Source organism: Panthera pardus, unplaced genomic scaffold (genome assembly GCF_024362965.1).
Source record: "Panthera pardus isolate Hobbes unplaced genomic scaffold, ASM2436296v1 HiC_scaffold_16, whole genome shotgun sequence".
Lineage (NCBI taxonomy): Eukaryota > Metazoa > Chordata > Mammalia > Carnivora > Felidae > Panthera > Panthera pardus.
In genome coordinates this window covers 11,177,456-11,187,017 of record NW_026526721.1, presented here as the reverse complement: position 1 = coordinate 11,187,017, position 9,562 = coordinate 11,177,456, and the positions used below count along the sequence as shown (strand labels likewise).

Below are 9,562 nucleotides of genomic sequence, written 5' to 3'. Positions count from 1 at the left end.
GGTTAATTACTTAGGACAACTTACTACTTAAATTTAGTTAATTCAACATTAATCAGAGAAAAAATGAAAGTGATTAATATTATTTCTATATAAAAATTACTAGACATAAATAAGGGTAGGAGTTGTGAATTAAACATAAAGCCTTTGGAAGAAAGAACCTAGGTTTTAAAATGTTACAACTTTTCAGAATGGCCTCTTTTACTTAGCAATATGCATTCAAATTTCTTTCATGTCTTTTCATGCCTTGATAGCTCATTTCTTTTCATTGCTGAATAATATTCCAGTCTTTGGATATACTATACTTTCTTTATCCACTTACCTGCTGAAGAACATCTTATGAGTAAAACTGCTACGAACATCCACATGCAGATATATGTGTGTAAACATAAGTCTTTAACTCCTTTGGGTAAATACCAAAGAGCATGATTGCTGGATCATACAGTAAGAGTATGTTGAGTTGTGTAAGAAATTGCCAAACTGGGGGTGCCTGGGTGGCTCAGTCGGTTGAGCGTCTGACTTCAGCTCAGGTCATGATCTCGCAGTCCGTGAGTTCGAGCCCCACGACGGGCTCTGTGCTGACAGCTCAGAGCCTGGAGCCCGTTTCAGATTCTGTGTCTCCCTCTCTCTCTGCCCCTCCCCCACTCATGCTCTGTCTCTCTCTGTCTCAAAAATAAATAAACACATTAAAAAAAAGAAATTGCCAAACTGTCCTTCAAAACGACTGTACCATTTTGCATTCCTATAGCATTAAATGAGAGTTCCGGTGGTTCTAAATCCTCACCAGCATTGTGTGTTGTCAGTGTTCTGGATTTCGACCATTCTAATAAATGTGTAGCATTACCTCATTGTTGTTTCAATTTGCATTTCCCTGATGATGTATGATGTGGAAAATCTTTTCATATGCTTATTTGCCATGTGTGTATCTTCTTTGGTGAGGTATCTGTTAAAATCTTAACCCTGACCCCCCCCCCCTTTTTTTTTGGTATCACCGAGTTTACCCAATATTGATAGAATACAAATTATATGCGACACACTGATTTTAGTATTACAGAATTTAACTTTTTATTTTATTTATTTATTTATTTATTTATACTGTTACTCTTTGCTTATCTGTTCTAAGCTATGATATGTTGCACCAACAGATCCCCTTTCCCCATAGCTTGTTACTATGTTCTTAAATAGATGACGTCTCTCCCTCAGACAAGGTGAAAAGAATTCCCATCCAGAAAAAAAATGTTCACCCAAATTCTGAGTTTTGACATAAGGTAACACCAGAAATAGGTTATGGGCAACTCTTAATCTTTTACCTGAAGAGTACTGCATGAAGTTACAGTGTTGACCAAAAGAAGACACAGTTTTCTCATTAAACCTTTGTTTTAATGGGTCTTGAAGTTCAGGGACAGATTTTTGATCAAGTTGTTTCCATTAAAAAGTACTCATTAAAAAAAGAACTAATAACTGAAAACTGCCACATTTACACACAAAACAAATGGTCCGCAGAACATTTTCCTTTCCTTCTGAAGGTTTTACGATGCATTGTTATCATTCACCAGTCTTTTACTATTAAAATTAAATGGATAATGGACATAAAGGGTTCTGAGACCATTCTTTCACCACTGATTAAGACTGGGGTGGCAGGTATTGAGAATAATATTCATTCAGGCCTCTGAGCTTTCTGGGCAGACGTGGTGACCTTGCCAGTTCCAGCTGCCTTCTTGTCCACTGCTTTGATGACACCCACAGCAACCGTCTGTCTCCTGTCAGGAACAGCAAAATGGCCCCAAAGAGGCTAACCAGAGAAGCTCCCAACACACTAGGCTTGCCAGCAACCATATCAACGATGCCAGCATCACCAGATTTCAAGGACATGGAGCCACCTTCCAGCCTTTTTCCAGAACAACGATCAATCTTCTCCTTCAGCACAGCAAACTTGTAGGCAACGTGAGCCGTGTGACCATCCAGCACAGGTGTGTATCCAGAAATGATTTGGCCTGGATGGTTCAGGATAATCACCTGAGCTGTGAAGACAGCTGCTTCCATTGGTGGGTCATTTTTACTGACTCCAGCCACACTGCCATGACAAACATCTCTGGCAGATACGTTCTGGGCGTTGAAACCCACAATGTTCCCAGGAAGAGCCTCACTCAAAGCTTCGTGGTACATTTCAACAGGCTTTCCTTCAGCTGTAGCATTGATTGGATCCAAGGTGACCACCATGCCGGGTTTGAGAGCACCAGTTTCCACTTGGCCCACACGGACAGTACCAATACCACCAATTTTGTATATATCCTAGAGAGGCAGATGCAAGGGCTTGTCAGTTAGATGAATTGATGGCAGAATGCAATCCAGAACTTCAAGCAGTGTGGTTCCACTGGCAGTGTCATCTTTACAGGTGACTTACCATCCCCTTGAACCAAGGCATGTTAGCACATGACTCCAGCACATTGTCGCCATTCCAACCAGAAGCTGACACAAACGCTACTGTGTTGGGTTTGTAGCCAATTAAAAAAAAATTTTTTTTTAACATCTATTTATTTTCGAGAGACAGAGCATGGGTGGGGGAAGGACAGAGAGAGAGAGAAGGAGACGCAGAATCTGAAGCAGGCTGCAGGCTCTGAGCAAGCTGTCAGCACAGAGCCCGATGCGGGGCTTGAACCCACAAAGTGTGAGATGGTGACCTGAGCAGAAGTCGGACGCTCAACCGACTGAGCCGCCCGGGCGCCCCTGCCAGTTTTATTAATGTAGGTGCTGACTTCCTTAATGATTTCCTCGTATCTCTTCTGGCTATAGGGTGGCTCAGCGGAATCCACTTTGCTAACATCAACAATTAGTTGTTTCATACCTATGTGTAAGCCAGAAGGGCATACTGAGTACGGGTTTGCCCTTTCTTGGAGACACCTGCTTCAAATTCACCAACACCAGCAGCAACAATCAGGACAGCACAGTCAGCCTGAGATGTGCCTATAATCACATTTTTTATACATGTATTTTATAAAGTCTCTGTGTGCTGAGACATCAGTGATGCCCACATAATACTTGCTGGTCTCGAATTTCCACAGGGAGCTATGAACGGTGATACCCCGTTCATGTTCAGCTTTCAGTTTCTCCAAGACCCAGGCATACATGAAGGGCCCTTTCCCATCTCAGCAGGCTCCATCTCAAATTTTTTGAGAGTTCTTTTGTCAGTCCCACCACATCTGTAGATCAGATGACTGGCAGTGGCAGCCTTAAATCGACGTGTCCAATGACAATGACGTTGATATGAGCCTTTTCCTTTCCCACTTTGGTTCACGTTTAGTGGTGGTTTTCACGACACCTGTGTTCTTGCGAAAAAGATTTTGGCCTATTTTTAAATCAGGTTGTTCTTTCTTTCATGGATTGTGCTTTTCGGGTTGTAACTACAAAGGCTACATCCTGTATCATTCCACTTACGTTACATTCTGGAAAAGGCAAAATCATGAAGGTAGTTAAAAGACCAATGATTGCCAGAAGTTAGCGAGGACAGAAGGATGAATAAGTAGAGAACAAAAGATGTTTAGGGAAGTGAAAATACTCTGTACGATACTGTAACAGGTAATACCTGTCATTATACGTTTGTCCAAACCCACAGAATATACAACCCCAGGAGTGAACTATATCCATGAAAACTACGGACTTGGGGTGATGATGTGTCAATGTGGGTTCATCAACGGTAACAAACGTACTACTCTGGTGTGGGACTTTGATCATGGGGAAGACCATGCAAATGTGGGGGTAGGAGGGTTTATGGGCAACCTCACTACCTTCTGCTTAATTTTGCTGTGAACCTGAAACTACTCTAAAAAATAAAGTATTTTAAAAAATAATACAACTTTGACAACTTGAGTAATAGTTAAAACAAGTAACTAGAGGCGACCCTCCGTACATCAAAGCCTTCTTCAGGTATTAAATATCTCGAGTGATACGCTTAAGAGCTTTTGGATGGGTTTCGGTTACAACCAAAACAGTCTTGAGGCAGACATAGTTTCTTCCCCAGCCGCATTGCATCATGCTGCTAACTTGAGTGTCACCGACCTCATAGCTACATTTTTAAACTTCATTTCGCTCATGACAATCCTCCACGTATGAATGGGTGGAGGATATGCCTGTTGAGATGCCTGTCTAGCCTTCCCTTCGCTGGAAGCTATTTTTCCCTGCCTGTAACCCTCTAAACCTACAGGGCTCAGAGGTAGCTGCTGGCTGTCATAAAGATAAGATTTGACCTATTCTTTTTTAAAAAAATTAAAAAAAATATTTATTTTAGAGAGAGCAGGGGAGAGGGGCAGAGAGAGAGAGAGAGAGAGAGAGAGAGAGAGAGAGAATTACAAGCAGATTCCATTCTCAGTGCAGGGCCCCAGGCAGGGCTTGATCCCACAACCCGGGCATCATGACCTGAGCCTAATTCAAGAGCCGGACGCCTAACTCACTGAGCTACTTAGGAGCCCCTTGGCCTACTCTTTAGACCTGGCCGATTGGCCCAAGGTGGACCACTAACCCAACCAAGGCTAATAAACATGGCAATTGAAGGAGAGCCTCAGATATCTCTGGGTGGGTTGAGGGATTACATGTAGACCAAGAAGCTAGGAATAGCCGTTGTCTACTGTGCAGACTGGAGAGCAGAGAAAAAGGGTCTTTTAAGACAAAGAAGAATAAAGCTTCTGGGCAGAAGGACAGAAATAAGAGATGGAGAGCATTTTAATTATAGTCTGTTCCAGAGGCCCAGTCAGCTGCACATTGCCTTGAGTACTGTGATACATCTGGTGCGCTTATAATAATTCATCCCTCCCTTCTAAACAAACTACAGTCAGTTTGTATTACTTGTAACCAAAAGAATACTATCTAATATGTGTGAACACATATTAAACTCATTGTGTGAAGCAAATTTGTGGGTTTTGTTTTCAAAAGAAATAGCTGTTTGATTGTCTCAGTTGGAGGAACTTTACAGTGTAGACCTGACCTTTGGGTTATAAGTACAGGGACTAGTCCAAGGCATGTGTTGGTAAATCCATGAATCCAATTTACCTAAAGCTCAATTCTTAGCATAACTCTAGCCTGATAACCACTTGCAAAATATCCAACATTGAATATAAGAAAGTTACAGCCAATAAGCTACTTGTGACTTGTGTAGCATCTCCTTATACTTGGGAGTGTTTTATTGGAAGATACCTAAATTGCATTATATGGTCTATGGTAGAAACTGCTGGTTTACCATCCTCTTTCAGCTAAACCTACATTTCCCAGCCCTTCTTAGAAGGCAAGGCAAAGCTCTAGGATTAAGTTCCAACTCATGGAAGATAAGTAGAGGTGATGGGTAAAACTTCTGGAACATTCCTTAAAAGGAATGCCGCAAGACTTTTCTTCTCCCTTTCTTTCCTGCTTCTGGAATGTGAACATGGTGCTAGAAGCAGGAATGGCCATGCTAGACCGCAAGATGAAGCCATGTGTTATAAATGAATATAAATGGGTATAAATGGATAATAACAAGCTGGAAAAAGCCTGGATCCCCAGCCCTACTTAAATTTAGATCTTTCCATGTAATAAACCATCTTATTTAAGTCAATGTTACTTTGATATTTATTTCAGTAGTTGAACCAATACCCCAACTATAACATAGCCTTTGCATGGAAAACCAAAAACGAATGACTGTTCCCTACAAGAGGAATTGTAGCCATCATTCAACAAATGTTTATCAAGTCACCAAGGTCTGAATGTGAACAGCTGAGCAGCCTTGGAAAAACTGTTTAGGCTGGTGAAGCAATCCAGCCCATGTGAGTTGATGCGTGCCCAATGGAACACAGGGCATACAGCCCAGGGAAAGAAAGGTTCAGGATAGGCCAGAGAGCTGTCTTCGGACATAAGAATTCATGTGAAAGAGGGGATAGACTTGTTCTGTATGGACCTAAGGGGCTGAACTAAGGCCAACAGGTTTATGCAGGGCCTGAAGTGCTAAGATGTAAAGAGTTCTACGTTGACCCAGTTGTTGGCTTCAAGTAACATAAACAGACTCTACAGTCTTAGGCAAAAATGAAATTTATAGGAATAATATTTGGGGGAATCTCAGAATTGACCAGAGACTAGAGAACTGGTTAGGAACCAAGAGTACTTTGGAGTGCTGGTTAGCAAGAAGTATAACCACGGCCATTGAGAAGGAAGGGTCTGGTGAGCATGACGAGTGACCTCTAACTGTTCCTCATGTCACTGAGTCATTTACTCAGGACTCAAAATCATGAGAGAGAGTCTGATGGTTGTACATGGATCATTTTCCATTCGCTGGCTGAACTTGGTGGAATAGGGGAAAATCTGTCCCTGTTGACCCTGGCATGGAAGTTAGGCACCACCTCCAAGAGGAACCCAGATATGATCAAACAAATATCCAGTGCTACCTCTTTGACGCTTTCAAAGCCGATGAATCTGTGACCAGTGTCTCAGGATTGGGAGGGACTGGTCCATTCAGACAAGTTATCTCCTTTCCACCTTCCTCATATACGCTCATACGCTCTTTGCTGAATGATTCTGACAACGAAAAGCTCCCTTCCTTCTTGTTGTTAAGATGAAATAAAGGCTGAGAGTTTAGACTCTCTACCTGGTACTCAAGACCCTCCAACTCTGGTCTCACTTTTGTAGAGTTAAGTCCTGTGGGTCTTCTGCAGACACCTTTCCTCCTGTCAGACTTATTCACTCAATGTCACCATTTTCTGACCCCACCAAAACATCTTGTGTTTATTCTCTTTTCTCCTCCCATCTATCTAAATGTTATCCATTCTTCACATTCCAGCTCAAATCCCACATCCTACATGAAACATTCCCAAGCCATCCCAGCCCGAAGTCATGTGTCTTTGGAAATTTTTGCCTCGACTCTTCATTAGGCAGTTAATCACCCCCCTTTTAGATGTTTTCTATTTCTTAGAATTGACACTTAAACCCCGTTAGACAATTTAGTTTTAAACATACTTATAGCTTCTCTCTCTGCGTAGATTACAATTTCTTAGAGACGTGGAGTATTTCTTATCCATCTTTGCATGTCCTGTAAAACTTAAAATTCTTTCCATATGGACCTATTTTTTTTTTTTTTTTCTTAATTGACGGGAATACCAGAGGTGAGTGTGGTCTTCACCTCTTATTCAGGAATTTGGGGAAGGGGAAGCAGGGTAAGAAGAGAGCAGAGATATATCAGAACAATGACCTAGAATGGCTTTCCTGAGTATAATAATGATGTGAATGATTTAGATTTTTGTAGCTTTTTTGAGGTTTAATTGATACATAATAAATCACACATATTTGAAGTACATAATTTGGTAAATTTTGACCTAGGTATACATGCACGATAATATTGCTCTAATCAAGATAATAAAAATATCCATCATCCCTAAACATTTCCTCATTCACCTTTATAATCCCTCTTCTTCACTTCTGCCCTAAGCAGCCACTGATTTGTTTTGTGTCACGGTAGTTTGAATTTTCTAGAATATCATATGAAAGGAATCACTTGGTATGGGTTCTTTTGCGGGGGAGGGGTCTGGCTTCTCTCATTCGGCCTAACTGAGGTTCGTCCATGTTGCTGAACGTGTGATTAGCTCTCTTCTTTTTACTGCTTGAGTTGTATGAAAAGATGGCTGCGTTCAGGCTAGTCGAGCAAAGGTTGGCGTGAACCCCAGCGTGCCAAGGAGGGTTGTGAGCAGAGCATAGGGCTCAAGCTGAAATGTCATGAACCAGATGATACTGTCAAGGAAGACTTAATTTTCGATACCGTAACCAGAAAAATTAACCACCTCCCAGAAGCAGAAAGGAATCTATTTGAACATGGATCAGTATATATTGCACTTAATGCTGCTCTCCGTGGTCTAATAGCAAATAGTCTTTTTTGACGCATCTTAAATGTGATACAGGCTCGTACAGCTGCTGGCTTACCGATGGTCAGTGATCACATTTTTGACTGCGCATGCACCTTACAAAGGTTTTGTAAATCTACCTTTGAATGCAGGTGATTTGAATTGTGAAACCTGTACCATAACACAGTGTGGACTGGTTGGTCTTGTTTTTGGTGGTCTATACCCTGTTTTCTTGGCTATACCTGTGAATGGTGGCCTAGCAGCCAGTTATGAGTCAGCCTTGCTACCAGAAAAAGGAAACATCTTAACTTGCTGGACTAGAATTTCTAAGCCTGCCTTTAGAAAGATGTTATTTCCCAATTTGCTCCAGACCCTGTTTGCAGCATACCTTGGATCTAGACAATATAAATTAGTTATAAAGGCTCTTCAGGTACCTGAACCTGGCCTAGAAATTCAGTGATTGTTAAACAACTTTTTACACAAAAATAAAATTGTAATGTATGGATAAATGTCTAATGTATGAATAGAAAAAAAAAGAAATGAGGATGATAACAGGATGGTAACAGGATAACAGGATGAAACTCACCCATGGAAGTTTATATATATATATATATATATATATATATATATATATATATGCCAACTTATATAAAAGTTGGCTTTTATATAATTTCCCACATAAACTAATCATAGTTAGGTATTACTTAATCCATTTAACGGATAAAGAACCTAAGACATAAAGAGATGAAAATGACTTGGCCAAGGGGTGCCTGGGTAGCTCAGTAGGTTAAGCACCCAACTCTTGATTTCAGCTCAGATCACGCTCCCAGGGTTTGTGGGGTTCGAGCCCTGCCTGCATCAGACTCCGCGTGGACAGTGCTGAGTCTGTTTGGGATTCTCTCTCTGCCCCTCCCCCACTTGTGAGCGTGTGAGCATGCTCTCTTTCTCTCAAAATAAGTAAACTTAAAAAAAGAGTTTAAAAAAGAAAATAACTTGGCCAGTGCCCTGTAAAGATAAAGGTTACACTTAGGTCTTCTGACTCTCAACCCATGGAAGCTCCAGTCTTTTTATAATGTAAACTCAGAAGGCAGATCCTATCACTTCCGCTGTATACAATTCCTTAGGGTTTTTAAATGTGGACCACAGTCAAGGACAGGGAATTATATAAAGTGTAATACCAGTAGACAGAGATCATAGGAGACCATCCTAAAGGCCACTTACCACAGGCCCCTTCTCTTTGCCACGTGGCAGTGACACAAGTCTGGTAGGTTGGGGTTGTGATCAGAAGCTTCTGAAATATGGAATGAGGTGCCAAAGAGAGTGTTCCCAAGCCAATGACCTAATGGGAGACTTTGCCCTTCCCTCATGGAGAGAAAGTGAGATCTTAGTTCCTTTGTCCGTCATTGCACACTGGCAGCACCTTTTAAGTAGGAAGCACAGTCTGTGGGTAGGCCCACAGAAAGAAGGGAGGTGGGGTGCCTGGGTGGCCCTCTTAAGCTTTTGACTCTTGGTTTGTGAGTTCAAGCCCTGCATCATCGGGCTCTGTGCTGACAGTGCGGAGCCTGCTTGGGATTTCTCTCTCCCTCTCTCTCTGCCCTCCCCTGCTCATGCTCTCTCTCTCTGTCTCTCTCAAGGAGGGTAGAAAGAAAGAAAGAAAGAAAGAAAGAAAGAAAGAAAGAAGGCACTAGATAGAGTTGGGCCAAGCAGTTTTCTTC

General features: G+C 41.7%; 2 pseudogenes; one reads left to right on the top strand and one right to left on the bottom strand.

Moving 5' to 3' along the window:
- Nucleotides 1-1,587: 1,587 nt before the first annotated feature.
- On the bottom strand, nt 1,588-3,587 carry LOC109249658 (elongation factor 1-alpha 1-like; annotated as a pseudogene).
- Nucleotides 3,588-5,410: 1,823 nt separating this feature from the next.
- LOC109249659 (transmembrane protein 126A-like) lies at nt 5,411-8,349 on the top strand (annotated as a pseudogene).
- Nucleotides 8,350-9,562: the final 1,213 nt, after the last annotated feature.